Source organism: Phocoena phocoena, chromosome 3, assembly GCF_963924675.1.
Source record: "Phocoena phocoena chromosome 3, mPhoPho1.1, whole genome shotgun sequence".
Classification (NCBI taxonomy): Eukaryota; Metazoa; Chordata; class Mammalia; order Artiodactyla; family Phocoenidae; genus Phocoena; species Phocoena phocoena.
The window spans coordinates 73,616,568-73,631,071 of record NC_089221.1 but is presented as its reverse complement, the minus strand read 5'-3'; positions in this window follow the sequence as shown (position 1 = coordinate 73,631,071).

The following is a 14,504-nucleotide window of genomic DNA, read 5'->3' as shown; positions in this document are numbered from 1 at the left end:
CAGCCGCAGGGGCCAGTAGTCTGTATTTGGCTTTGCTTGATCTCTGGGTGGCCTCAAAGCTTCCACTCTCTTGACTTAGTTAATTTATCTACAGAGGGAGGATAATGATATCATGCCAGTTTGCCTCAAAAGGGTATTATGTAAAACTAAAGATTGCACTGTCGCAGGACAAAGCACTATGCAAATGCTGTGATTATCATTAACCAGCACTGGTTAATGGTGAATCCATTTGTTTACTGTTTACTACAGCCATTCCCTATATTAATGTAAAGTGTGGATAACAGCATTTTCAATGTGGGTCTCTAGACTTTATTCAAGATAGACATAGAACTCATTTGGGCCTCTGAGTCTTCCTCCTAGATTCTGAAACAAAACAAAACCAACCTTTTCCATTAAAAGGAGGTTCTGTCCCACAAAGTCTGAAGTTTAGAGGCAAAGGCTTGGCCATATGAAAGAGGACAAATGCAAGTGGCCAGATGTCAGCTGAATTAGGGCCTGCCCTCACACAGATCTTTCATTTCATCTGATTATATTGTTGAAAAGAAAATATGTATATAGACTGACATTTGGGAAGTGCTTTAATAAGCGGAACTGTGCTTTCTGACAATTATTAATAAGAATAAACGTTCCTTGACATATACATATGTTATTCAAGCTACCCAGAAGTTCATCTTTAGAACTCATCTGGAAATGTTGGTGAATCATTCTCCAGTCATACTTATAAATACACGTTATGTACACTTGTAGAAAAAACACACACAAAGTTGCAAATGATCATTTTTAACTCTAAGGGCAACTCTCTGATGTTTGAAGCCATGGGAGAGTCTGTTTTTTCACTATTACTTAAGTTTCCTCAGGGTCTGTCGAATTGCTGAGGAGACTCAAAACAAGCCCTGGTCTACTGGGATGAATGCCAGCTTTATGCTTTGGTCTGGCTGTGGAAAATCCCAGGGTAGCTCTAGGAATAACTTGGTTGGGATACGTGATTAGATCATCACCGTCATCATCCTTCTAGTGTTGATCTCTCCCTTCAAAATTGTTTCTTTCTCACAGAGGGCTCTCCAGAAGGTCTTTGTCACCTTAATGCTGCCCTCATTGACTTCAGACCTGAGAAACCAGAAGGCCTGAGATGCTGAGTGGGGCCCAGGCCTGCTTGGCTTCACAGAGCACCCAGCAAGGTCATTTCAGGGGACTTATTCAAAGGACAGAACGTGATCAAGGATAGACCTGTTAGGCCCTAGAATTCCTCTCTTACTTTGTTTCCTAAAGTAGATTACAAATTCCTGCGGGGGGGGGGTCCATGCTATTGTTTTATGTATTTCCTGGGCTACACCCTGAGAGATTCTCCTTCCCTGAGGAAAAGTGGGTTCTGGGGTGATCCACATCATAGTTTGAACTTAGGGCAGGGAACCACGTTTATTTTTCCTTGGAGATAGAGAGGACATAAACTAGGTCATTCCTTGTCGATGTGATAAAGAGGGAATACAATTTACACTCTACTCTTCTCAACAAACTGCCCGCAGAGGCTGTCTCCTATACTGTAGTGATGACTGCCACCCCTCACACTCCAGGGTGTTCCCACAGTTACTTACTGGAATCTATCAGTTACTTGCCTTTTCATTGACTTTGACTTAGAACTGGTGAAGCATAGAGGTATTTTGTAAACTAGAAGATAAACTCATTTATTTATTCAACAAACACAATCGACTATGTTCATTGTTGAATTATATTCAATACCAGTATATTCATTGAAATAGGTTAAAACAACCCCCCCATTCTGAATACTCATTGATAAAATTGATACCTGAAGCATGTTATAAAGGAAAGAGAGCTGGTGTTGGAATCCAGGCCTACCTCTACCAGTTCTTAGATGTGAAGTTCTGAGTAAAAGATCTAACTTTTCTCAGTCTCTATAAAAATGAAGAGTGTAGAAATGAGACGGCATAGCGTTATGATGAAGATCTCAGCCTTTGCGGTTGGACAGGCCAGGATTCCAATTCAAATCTATTCTGCTGCTTATTACCCGAGTACTCTTGGGCAACTTACTTAAACTTCCTATTTCTTAGTTTCCCAGTCTGTGAAAATGAGAATAGTACTGTCTCACCTCACAAAGTTGCTTTTACAAGAATTAAGTAAAAGCATGTCTAAAGTGCTTACTTCAGTATCTGGCTCATGACAATAGACAGTAAACTATGGTTTTAAAAAAAGAAATCCTAAAAGAACTTTTGGGGTCACAAGGTGTAAACTCCTTCTTGTTTAAAATGAGAAATGGAGGCCCAGAAGTAAAGGATCCCACTTAAGATGACTAAGCCCACATGTTTGTGATGCATATTCCCAAACATTCTATGAGTTCTATGATCTGGACGGAGTACTATCTCTTTGTGACCTAATCTATTTACCAAATATACGGACTCTTAGACTGGGTGATCACCAAGTTTCCATCCATGTAAAAATGCCAGTGATTGCATTGCTATTGAGCCTCTCCTATGTTCAAAATATGCTTCTGATACTGTAGGTGCTATAATGGGTGTATGAGAATCTGTCTCCAGTCTTAAGAGTGTTTAAAGTTCAGTTGGAGAGACATTTATATAGACATTTATGAGACATGTAAACCTTTGGTATAGCCATATGACAAGGCCAAAGTTCAAGTGTCAAGCGGATTGGACATGGACAGCGAGATCCATTTGACCTGGCTGTTAGTGATGGCTTCATGGAGAAAATAGGACTTTACCTGTGCATGAATATTGAGCTGGATTTGAATACACAAATTCAAAGGGGAAAGGAGAGGAGAGGGGAAGGTATTATGTGCCTTGCAACTTTATGTGCCTGGACAAAAGTACAGAGGTAGAGACAAACACCATTAAGTGTGGGACATTCACTTAAGCGTTCACTTGGTCATTCCTTACGTGGAACTTAGTTCTCTAGTGGCAGTGGGAGTTTTCACAAGTGTGTATGTGTGTGTACGTATGAGCACACATTTCAGAACTCTCAACTTTAAATACTGGGGGGGAAACAACACCAAGAACTTGGTGACTCCCCATGTGCTCAGTACCCAGAAAAGCAGAGGTCATCTTTGATTCCTCATGCTCCTGGCTCTCACTCTAATCTATCAGCTCATTCTGGCTCTCCTCCCTCCAGCATATATCTCAGATTCCTCCACTTCTCTCTATTTCCACTGCCCCAATATCAGCCTTCACTAGCCATTGTTGTACCAATGCTAAAGGAACCCCCATTCCATTCCTGCTCCCTGCGATGCATTTTCCACAGGGCAGTCTTCTGACAATGTAAATCACGTCACGGAACCCTCTGCTAAAACCTTTCAACCAGCTGCCAATTTTACTGAGCATATAACCTAGAATGTTTACTACGGCCTTCAAGGCTCTGCAGAATCTGGCCTCTCAAGTCTAACGTCATGTTACTCATCCCCTCACTTGCAGTTCTTTGAACAAAGTGCTTTCAGGCTCAAGGTCTTTGTCTTTGTGATCCCTGTGCCCTCTGCCTGAGCTGTTATTCCCCCTGCTTTATGCAACCCTTCTTACCCAAGCTTCAGCTTAAATGTCACCTCCTCTGAGAGTTCTTCTTTGATCTAACTATATAAATAATTTCCTTCTGGGATTCTAGATGGCAGCCTATGAATTTTCCTTTTTAGCACATCAATTTTTTGAGAATTTTTGATATTTACTGAATTTGTTAGTTTCTTAACTTTTAAAATGTTTGTTTGCCCTACCAGAACATAACCTCGACGATTAGGTCTTGTCTGTCTTGTTCATTTTTCAGTCTCCAGGATCTGTGCTGAAGATTGCAGAGAATACTCAATGGATTAGCAAAAGGAAATAAATGGAAAACTATTATAGAGAGTAACTATCATAAAATGCGGTTGCTTTCGTGACCATGTTCACCTCTTGATTCTGTAAATGTGAGACTACAATCATGTACAAAACAGTTGCTTTATTTGGGAGGGAGGTAATTATAAAAGAAATATTTATTTTATTATTTCAAGAGAATGACTATTACGTCTTATGGGTGGGGGGCTCAGAGCTGCTTGGAGATTGGCCGCTAATCTCCATTAATAGCTAAGCTCATTACTTTATACGTGGAAAGCACTAAATTTCTGTCTCTGCAAAATAATGAATAATCGCATGTCAAGGGAGTTGATCTATAATTTAAAGGGCAAATGTTATATTCTCTTTGCCTAGTGACTGCCATTCTACACTGCCAACTTGTTCTCTCTGAGGACAGAAGAAAAGGGCTCTTGCTTGGCTATTCTGCATCACCTTTCTGGCCAACTGATGACTGTAGGCATTCTCTTTCAGCTCTCCTTTCATAATCAAAGAACATCAAACACTCACCCAGCTGTTTTACAATCTTACCCAAATATCTTGCCGAAGGTCAGTTTGTGATGTATATTCCCAAAGCCTTTATTAGTTCTGTGATCTGGACAAAATACTACCTCTTTGTGACCTAATCTATAGTTTAATCAAGTTCAATAACAATGACAGCAGGATGCAAGCATTCATTTACTGAAGGAATTTGTATTTAATGTGCCTAGCATTGTGCTAAATCTTTTACAGGCATCATCTCTTTTAATCCTGTCTAACAAGCCCATGAAATAGTGATTTTAATCTCCATTTCACAGAGAAGGAAACAGGTTTAGTGAAGCCAAGTAAGTAGCCCAAGTTCGCACTGTTATAACGTGAACTTGGGTTTCAAACTGAAGTTTGTATGACTCCATAAGTGCCAAGATAGTATCAATATTGATAAGGTAGTAAGAAAGAATCAGAACCATGCACAGTTTTTTAAACAAATGATGTACAGAGGATCCCCTACCTACAATGGTTCAAATTATGATTTTTTGACTTTACAATGGTGAGAAAGTGATACACATTCAGTAGAAATGGTACTTGGAATATTGGTCTTTTCCCGAGCTCATGAGCTATGAGGTGTAGACTCCCCATAACAATGGCAGAGGCAGTGAGTAGTAGCCCCCAGTGAGCCACACGATCACGAGGGTGAACAACCAACACACTTACGACCATTCTGTTCTTTGCCTTCAGTATTCAATACATTACATGAGATATTCACCACTTTATTATAAAATAGATTTTGCCCAACTGTAGGCTAATGTAAGTGTTCTGAGCATGTTTAAGGTAGGCTGGGCTGAACTATGACGTTCAGTAGGTTAGGTATCGTAAATGCATTTTTGATTTATGTTATTTTCAACTTACAATGGGTTTTTTGGGATGTAAGCGCATTGTAAGTTGAGGAAGATCTGTATATGCTTAGTTAAAATTTTAGATATTTTATACGAGAATAACATGCTTTTTTAAAAGCCTTGCACACAAGTATATCTCTGGTTATGAACAATTCAAGTATAATAGATTCTACTTCTGGTTGAAACTACTCATTTTGCTTTTCTGGGCTCTCATAGCTTCATGTTTCCTTTTTTTTTTTTCAGTTTGGTGGCTTTTCCCTCCTTTTAAAAAATTGGATAGTCATGCTTCTCTGTAACCTTGGTGAGTCAGTTCAACCTCTAATTACTTCAGTCTCCTTCCCTGCAGGAAAGGCTGTCAAAATACAAAAACACTCCAATGTTTTGCATCATCTTGCACGCACACAGGGATAAGGAGGGATATAATTCTCCCAAAGAAGCAAAACAACTGGCAACAGCTGGTACAACAACTTCTAAAGATCCAGTCTGACTCTGTCTTGAAAATCAGCCTCAAACTGCCCTTAAATAATAATTACCCCATCTGCATCAGGACTATCTCATTGACTAGCCACTCAATGACATAATACCTGCTATCGACTTTCAGCACAAATGCAATCACTGCCATATTTTGTAAGACCAACAAAGTATCATCTGTACCTCAGGACAGTGGGATATTATAGGATACACAAAGACACGTCTCCCCGTTCTTTGGTAACCTCACATAAAATCGCTACCAAACACGTCTCCAGTCTTCAAAATAATTTAGTTTTTAGAAAGGTGATTGGACAAACCAGCAAAGATTTTTTTTCACTAACAAAAAGCAAATCAGGGACTTCCCTGGTGGCCCAGTGGTTGAGAGTCTGCCTGCCAATGCGGGGGACACGGGTTCGAGCCCTGGTCCGGGAAGATCCCACATGCCACGGAGCAACTAAGCCCGTGCGCTAAAACTACTGAGCCTGTGCTCTGGAGCCCGCAGACCACAACTACTGAAGCCTGCACGCCTGGAGCCCGTGCTCCGCAACAAGAGAAGCCACTGCAATAAGCCCGTGCACTGCAATGGAGAGTAGCTCCCGCTCACCACAACTGGGGAAAGCCCGTGTGCAGCAACGAAGACCCAATGCAGCCAAAAATAAATAAATAAATATATTAAAAAAAAAAAAAAAAGCAAATCAGAACAGAGTCTTTTTCTCCAGTTACCCAGCATTCAAAGCTCTAACTGTAGTCACATTGTAATAATTTTAGACCCCAAAGCAGTGTGACCATTTGATGCATAATTTTCAACACATGTTTTATTAATCCATTCTTCCTGAGCTTCATTTAAAATACTGGAAACTATAAAAAGATCAGTGTGTTACTCCCCTGCCAGGAAAAAAAAAAAAAAAAAAGAAATGAAAAAAAACTAACAAACACGAAAAAAGCCAGAGCAACTGGAATCTCGGTCTTGAGGAAACACATGGGATTGAAGCATCCGCCGGAGCTCTGTCACCGACTGTCATCTGTGACTCTTCGGTGCTGAAGTCTAGATGTCACCAGGCTGAGACGAGAAGGCGTGCGTGCAGGCGAGTGAGTGTGTGACGGCGGGGGTCCGGGATGGGGACCTGGGGGCAAACGGCTCGGGGAGGTTTTCCAGGAAGCCCGGAGCTCGGCTGCGCGAGCGGCTGCGCGTCGGGCTGGGGCGCCTTGGCCGGCACGTAGCGCCCGGCGTGACTCAGCGCTGACTCACCGCACCCGCTGCCGGTGGATTTCCCGGTCCGCGCGCTCAGCCACTTCTCGAAGACGCCTGCTCCCCCGTCCTTTCCTGCACGCGGACCAGTCCTGGCGCTTTCAACAGAGCGGAACAGATTTTTATAGCTTTTGAATCCCGATCAAGCAGGGAATTAACTGGCTTTGTTGTCTTTGACTTTAAGAGTTCCATAGTCCACTGATCAAATTCTTTCAAAGGCTTGTTGGAACAAATCCCTAACGTCGTCCTTCCACAGTGACTTAGAGATGACCTCCACTCAGATTTTTGCTTCAGGCGCACCGAGCTCGCGTCTTATTTTGTCCCACATTTGGGGAGGTTATCTTTTCAATATGTCTGATAACTAGCCTTGGCTCAAACCCACAACTGTGGTGACGCAAATCAGGTTGGAACTTGGCATTATGTGTGGGCCTTGAGTGGCTTACTGTAAAAACCAGGGAACACTTCATAAAGACGTCCTTATCTGCCATCTCGCTTGTTGATTAGATGCCATGCTCATTTTCAGTCTGTCACTACCCTTTGCAAGGTCCTGGGATAGATTTAGATTGTTAACAGCCAGATTCTTGAGCAGTCATGTTCATTTCTTCCTCTGCAGGGTTCAGCACAGAGGGCAATAACAAGGCAGTATTTCTCCAGCTGTAGCCCACCGGCCACCTGTATGGAGAGTGCCAGCGGTACGTGGCCAAAAGGCATGTTCTTAGACCACACTTCAAAGTGCCGACTCAGAATGTCCTGGGCTGGGGCCTGGAAATCAGCCCATATGGAATTCCAATGTACACTTAGGTTTGTAAACTACTAGGCAGAGGATGAGGGTATGAGGTATTATTCTGTGAAGACTAGGAGAAATCTTTATAATCAAGAATACTCTGTTCTAAAATTGATATTGAAGTTCTGATGCCAGGTAATCATATTTCTAAAATTAGTTTTATATATAATACTGTGTTTGCTTTAACTGTGTATTAATATAGGCAGATTTTTTTTCTTTTTAATTAGAAATTCAGGTATAGAATAAAATGAAGTACCTATTGAGTAAATTTTCTTATTTCAGACCAGTATTTCCCAGACCTGACTTTGCAACAGAATTACCCACAGAGCCTTAAAACATTCTAATCCCTGGGCCAGACCCTAGGCCTAAAGAACCACTATCTGAAGGTGAAGTCCAAGAACAGGCAGTTTGAAAAGCTCTGAAAGTTAGTCTCTGTTCCTTTGCAAAAGGCGACTATTCCCAAATACAACAGAAATGTCATTAACTGCAGGGTGGTTGGCCTGTGTTGTTCTATGGTGTTCACTCATCTCTCAGTCTGCACTGTTTGCTTTTTTTTTTTTTTAATTATTATTTATTTATTTGGTTGCACTGGGTCTTAGTTGCGGCAGGCGGGCTCCTTAGTTGGGGCACGTGGGCTCCTCAGTTGTGGCAGGCAGCCTCCTTAGTTGTGGCATGCGAACTCTTAGTTGCAGCATGCATGTGGGATCTAGTTCCCTGACCAGGGATCAAACCTGGGCCCCCTGCATAGGGAGTGCGGAGTCTTATCTCCTGTGCCACCAGGGAAGTCCCCTGCACTGTTTGCTTTTGAAATTACCATTTAAAAAATAAAGTTAAAAGTGACCACATAAAATATCAACTTACTTTTATATTGGTAAATTCACTTCTTCAGAAAGCAAGTTTGAAATATGTGTATTCTAAATCTTTGCAGGGGAGCGGGTGGCGAGAATGGTGGATGATTGGAGAATAATCTGGGAGTTGATTTTGAAATTTTTCTTATTCTTTTTCTTTGGATATTCTATTTACTCATTTTCTTTTTGTCTCACTGGATAGGTTTTTCACTTCATCATTGTTAGCATTGTGTCAAAAAGCTTAGATCTGACACACACCTGACAGAGGCATCTCCATGCTGACTTTCTTATATAGCCTTGCTTCTCCAAGTGAGGTTTCTGGACCAGCAGCATGTACATTACCTGGGAACTTATAAGAAATGCAGACTCTCAGGTCCCACCTAGAACTACTGACTTAGAATCAACACTTTAGTAAGATCCCCAAACAATTTGTATGCATATTAAAATTTGGGAGGTGCTGTCTTACAGTAATGGTAAGAGTTATAATCTGGGGCTGGTGGAAGAAAAGAGAAGAGACAGAAGTGGGGTATATTTGTTTCCTAGGGCTGCTGTAACAAAGTACCATAAACTAAGTGGTTTATAACAATAGATATTTATTCTTCCACCGTTCTGGAGGCCAGAAGTCAAAATCAAGGTATCATCAGGGCCATGCTTTCCCTGAGACTGAGTAGAATCCTTCTTAGCTTCTAGTGATAGTCATGGTGGATCCTTGGTATTCCTTGGGTTATAGCTGCATCATTCCTATCTTTGCCCCTGTCATAACATGGCATTCTTCCTGTGTGTCTCTCTCTGTCTTTACATTTCTTCTTATAAGGATATCAGTCATATTGGATGATGGACCACCCTAATGAACTCATGCTAAATTGATTACATCTCCAAAGACTCTATTTCCAAATAAGGTCATACACAGGTATCAGGGGTTAGGGCTTCACCATATCTCTTTGGGGGACACAATTCAACCCACGACAGGAAGATGGGGAAATTCCATTTTCAATAAGTAGAAATGCATTATGTGAAAAATAACATTAAAAATAATTATTGTTTTAAAATAACCTGATCATATTTTATAAAATAATTATAAACTATTCTCTCCCATTGGCTGTTATTTCACACTTTTATCTTGTATTCTCTCAGCCGGATAATGAACTCTTTCCAAAACCAACTTTCTTTGCCACCCTTTCTACATGATGCTGAGTTCATAGTAAGAACTTAGTAGTTATTAATTATGATAATCAAGCTATGAGATACTATTGGACAAATATACAAAATCTCACATGTTTTAATCTATTAATGGTACAGGGTAAGAGAAAATTCTACCACAAAGATTAGTTTGACCATAAAAATTAAGCCCTAAAATAAAGGAAAAAAAATACTTACAGCTAAAACTATAACCACATTGATGGGCAAACTGAAAATACCTTAGGACCAGGGCAAGAAAATGAAGGGAATCCTTATAACCGCAGAAAAGGATACGAATAGGACCAGAGAGGCAGTTCCAAGAGAGTGACGTCTTTTTAAGAGCCCTTGACAGTTTGTAGTGGGCACCTGATTTTGTTTGCTCATCATGCATTTTCCCTCTTTCCTTTGAGAAAGCTCTCGTCATCCACTCCAACATTTTTGTGCCGGACTGTCAACCGCAGGGTTTCCCTTCCCCCTTCCTCCCAAGGCTAAAACACATAACTGTTTACTTTCTGTCCTGCACATCTGAATCTGGGTGAGTCTCAAAAATGTAGAAGTGGTTGAAGCTGAGTCATTTCAGTGGTAGTGCTCAAAGACACCAACCAGGTCTTTTTGTTTGTTCGTTTCAGCACGGAGAATACCAGAGTAACCCTAGTCACAGTCTTCCCAAGTCCCAATTGTTTAACTCTTCCTTTTATTCTGAGAGCTACTCCGTATCTTTCCAAATATTAATTTATTTAAAAATATAAAATTTCAATGTTTATTTTTAACTTACTCTTTTCAGTTCATTATTTTCTATTATTTCATTACAATTTATTACTATTTTTTAATGGGGCCAAGAGTTAGCTCCAGTTGGTTTCTATTGCTTACAACCAAAGGAACATAACTACCATGAATATATTGATGGGGAGAACACATATTGCCTACAGCCGCCATACTAAGACAACCTGAAATAGTCGTCTGCATTCATGATGAACAAAATATGCACTCTTGAAATGTAATGAAGCTCTTTTCAGCTTATTTCAGTTGATTTTTTCAGCTATCATTATTGTCCTGTGTTTCAAGCTGAATCATTCTTCCCTTCTGGACCATCCAAATTGCCAATGGGTGCAAAAGGGAGAATCACTCTTGTTATGCTACTTGTGGACACCAATAATCTTCTTTACGTTGCCTCCAGCTCCTCACTGTGGTTTTCATAATATTTGCAGTATTAAGGAGATTAAAGAAGAGTACTCCAAAGTTTCTAATTAGAGCTCTTTACTGGGGGCTAACTGGCAAAATAGAAACAGAGTCCCCGTTATGCCAGATTAAATGTGATCTTTTCTTTGCAAGCTTCATATTGGCCAATACTAAATAAATGTGTCTTTTGAGTTCTACAGATGAAATTTTATTTCATCAAGGTACATCAGCTTCTCAGAATCCTTAAGTCTTTACTCTTACTAATCTCTCTCCCATCACATGCTTGTATCGATAGTTGCATGGTGGATATGGTTTCATTTGGCTGGAGTAGGGAGTTTATAGGGAGAATAAGCCACCAAGGTAGCTGTTTTGAAATTATAGTGAATCATGAATATCATGGAGAGGTATGTAAACATAATTCTTTAATGGTTTTTGATCAAGATAGTGACATTTATTGAGTACATATTATATGCCTGGAACTACATTATCCATTGATTTCCTGCTTATGATAGGTGGATTTCACGCTCTTACACCACCTATGACTTTATGTAAAATATTTAAGACTCAAAAAATTTTTTTTATCAATGACAGACAATATGAATATTTACTTTGTTAGAAGAGGGTATATGCTCCCCATTCTTTACCTTTCTCTTCTGTTAAATTCTGTCATCTGTATATTTCCTTTTATCTTATTGAGATGGATAACATTTATATACTTGTTCTGAGGTTTGTCTATAGATTTGACACAACTAAAAAAAATTCTTAAACAGCATTTTCATTATATTATGACTATATGACTAGTCACAGCAGAGAAAATAGTGTAGTATGATTACATATCCTTTTCTACAGTCTCTTGTTTTTCCTAAAGTTTCTTATTGTCTTGCCCTTTTATTTTTTTCTTCCATTATCTCCCATAACTTTTAAAAAAAATTGTCAAACATACTAACTGGTCTGTGGAAACCTCTTTTTCTAGGACATGTCCAGCCTCCGGTCCCCCTTCAGCCTCTGAACTGATTGCTCTCTAGGCCTGGTGCACAGCTATCCCTCTGAGACTCCTGTGCATTGTAGCAGTAGGTTACAGCCACTGTTTGCTGGATCTCATATCTTTGTTCCTTAACTTACTCCCTTCACTCTCAAATATCTTTTAAAGAGAGAATGCTTGGGAGATACATGTACTAATTCTTGCATATTTGAAAATGTTTCTATTCTGCCTTTACATCTAATTGATATTTAAGCTGGCTATAGACTTCTTGGTTGAAGATAACTTTTCTTCAAAAAGCTTGAGAGCACTACTTTATTTTCTTGTAATAATATTGCAGATGAGAAATCATATGAAAGCCAGAATCTCAATCCTTTTTTTCTCTTCTCCAACCTTTGAATCTCTTTTTATTCTTAACTTTCTGTAAGTTCATGGAGTTTGTAGGCATTTTCTCATTTATTCTATTTATCATTTAGTAAAAACTTTTAGTCTGAGGACTCATGGCTCCCTTCAGTTCTTTAAATACTTCCTGTTGCTATTTTCTCTGATGTTTCTTTATGAAACTGTTACTATTTAGATCTTGGATCTGGATGAACTCTCTATTTTTGTTATAACTTTCTTCTATCTTATGTTTTCTTGATTTTTTTCTATTTTCATGCATTTACTTAATTTTATCTTTTAATCCTTCCAATTATGTTTTCACTTTGGCAAATATACTTTTAGTTTCTGAGAACTTTTACTTAGTGTCTGATTGTTCTTTTATTATAACATCCTATCTCCTCGAATTTCTCTGATAAATTTATTAGAGTTTTTTGTTTTTAAGAGTTCTTTGTTCCCTGAATTATTTATGTTTACTTATGCTGGGTTTTCTATTGATGCATTTCTTTCATTTTGCAGGTTTTCTTCTAATGTCTAGGAATCGTTGATTGTGTTTTTGTATTATGAAAAGCACCAGAAATACATCAATTTAGGATACATAAGCCCCTAGGTCCTCAAATTCCAAAATGATCTTATTTTAGGGCATCGAGAATCCAGTTTGCTACTAGCTGTCATAGTTCTCCCAGGCAATGTTTGTTTTCAATGCCCCTAGATGAAAATCTTCAGTTTTTGCTTTTTGTTTTGGATTAGCACAAATGCCTGATGGTTACATGTTTTGAGCTAGATGGCTGGAAGTAGGGAAATGGGGAACATTGTTCATTCACTGTTGTTCACTGTTCTCCACAGGACTTTCACTTTCTCTCGATGTTTTTGTCCCACTTTTCACTGTTATCCTTTCTTACATCTCTCAGTCTCTAAGAAGAGAGACTGTTTGGGTGGTACAAATAGGCAGCCTTCTGCATTTTCCTAGAAACTCTCAAAAAGTACAGATTCCTGGGCTCGACCTAGGGATCCTGATTCAGCACATCTGGGATGGGTCTAGATATCTGTATTTTTTAAATACCTTCCCTGGCTCATGCACACATTCAGTTTCGGGCACTACCAAGAAGTTACTAATTTCCTGAGGAGGAGGTAACTATATAAGATAAAGCAGATGTAGGAGGCTCAGGACTGGGCAAATGACTGGGTACAGAAAGAACAAAGAGGAAGGAATCAAAACTGTCTACTAGGTTTTAAGCCTGAGTTGACTCCCAGAGTGATAGTGCCATTAGCATAAAAAGGAAAGTGATCAGAGGGGTAGGTTTTACTTTCTTCCTGATTTTTACATCCAGATATTGTACTAAGTGCCACTCCCACAAAATATTACTAAAGTGCTCTTTTTGTAGAAAGATTACTAATAAGAATGATGTTAGATACAATAGAATGATGAATAAATAGATGTGTAAATACATTTTCAGGCTGGAGAACTAGTATTTATATGCACAAACAAAACAATCTATTCACTTTAAACAACTTACAAAGGTAATTAAAAAGCATATATAGAGCATTCTAAAACTAAATGTGAGTAATCTACTGGTGGGAAGTTCCTGCTTTCCTTTCAATCAAGTGTCTTAATTTTGCAAATGTAAAAGAGCAACATTCAAATATACAATAACTCTTATACTTACTACATTTGAACACAAATGCAAAGAAAAAAAATCAACCAAAACCCACAACAGTATCTACAGCTATTTATGTCTTATATCCTTACTAAAATATTGCTATTCACACATTTCAATTTCTATTAATAGAACAGCCTGATGACTCATTTTGTACACTGACAGTCTAATGAGGATGTTTAGATATGTAATACCTATGATGACCATTAATAGCTCCTTCGCATTAAAACACATTTTTTTTGGGAAATAGTTCTAGGAAAATACTGATTTTTTTTCTTTTTAAAAATTCAGGTATAATTTACATGCAGTAATTTTTACCCTTTTTAGTGCACAGTTCTGTGAGATCTGACGAATGCATACAGACACACAGCCACCATCACAGTCAAAATACAGAACAATTTCATTATTCCTCAAAGTCTCCTCCAACTCATTTAAAGTCAAGTCCTACCTTCCCCAAGCTTTCAGCAGTGAGTGATCTGTTTTTTCTACATATAGTTCAGGATTGGTGCCAGTGGAAAAAAGTAATCTGAAATACAGATCTCAGGCCTGACATGATGAAAATCTAAT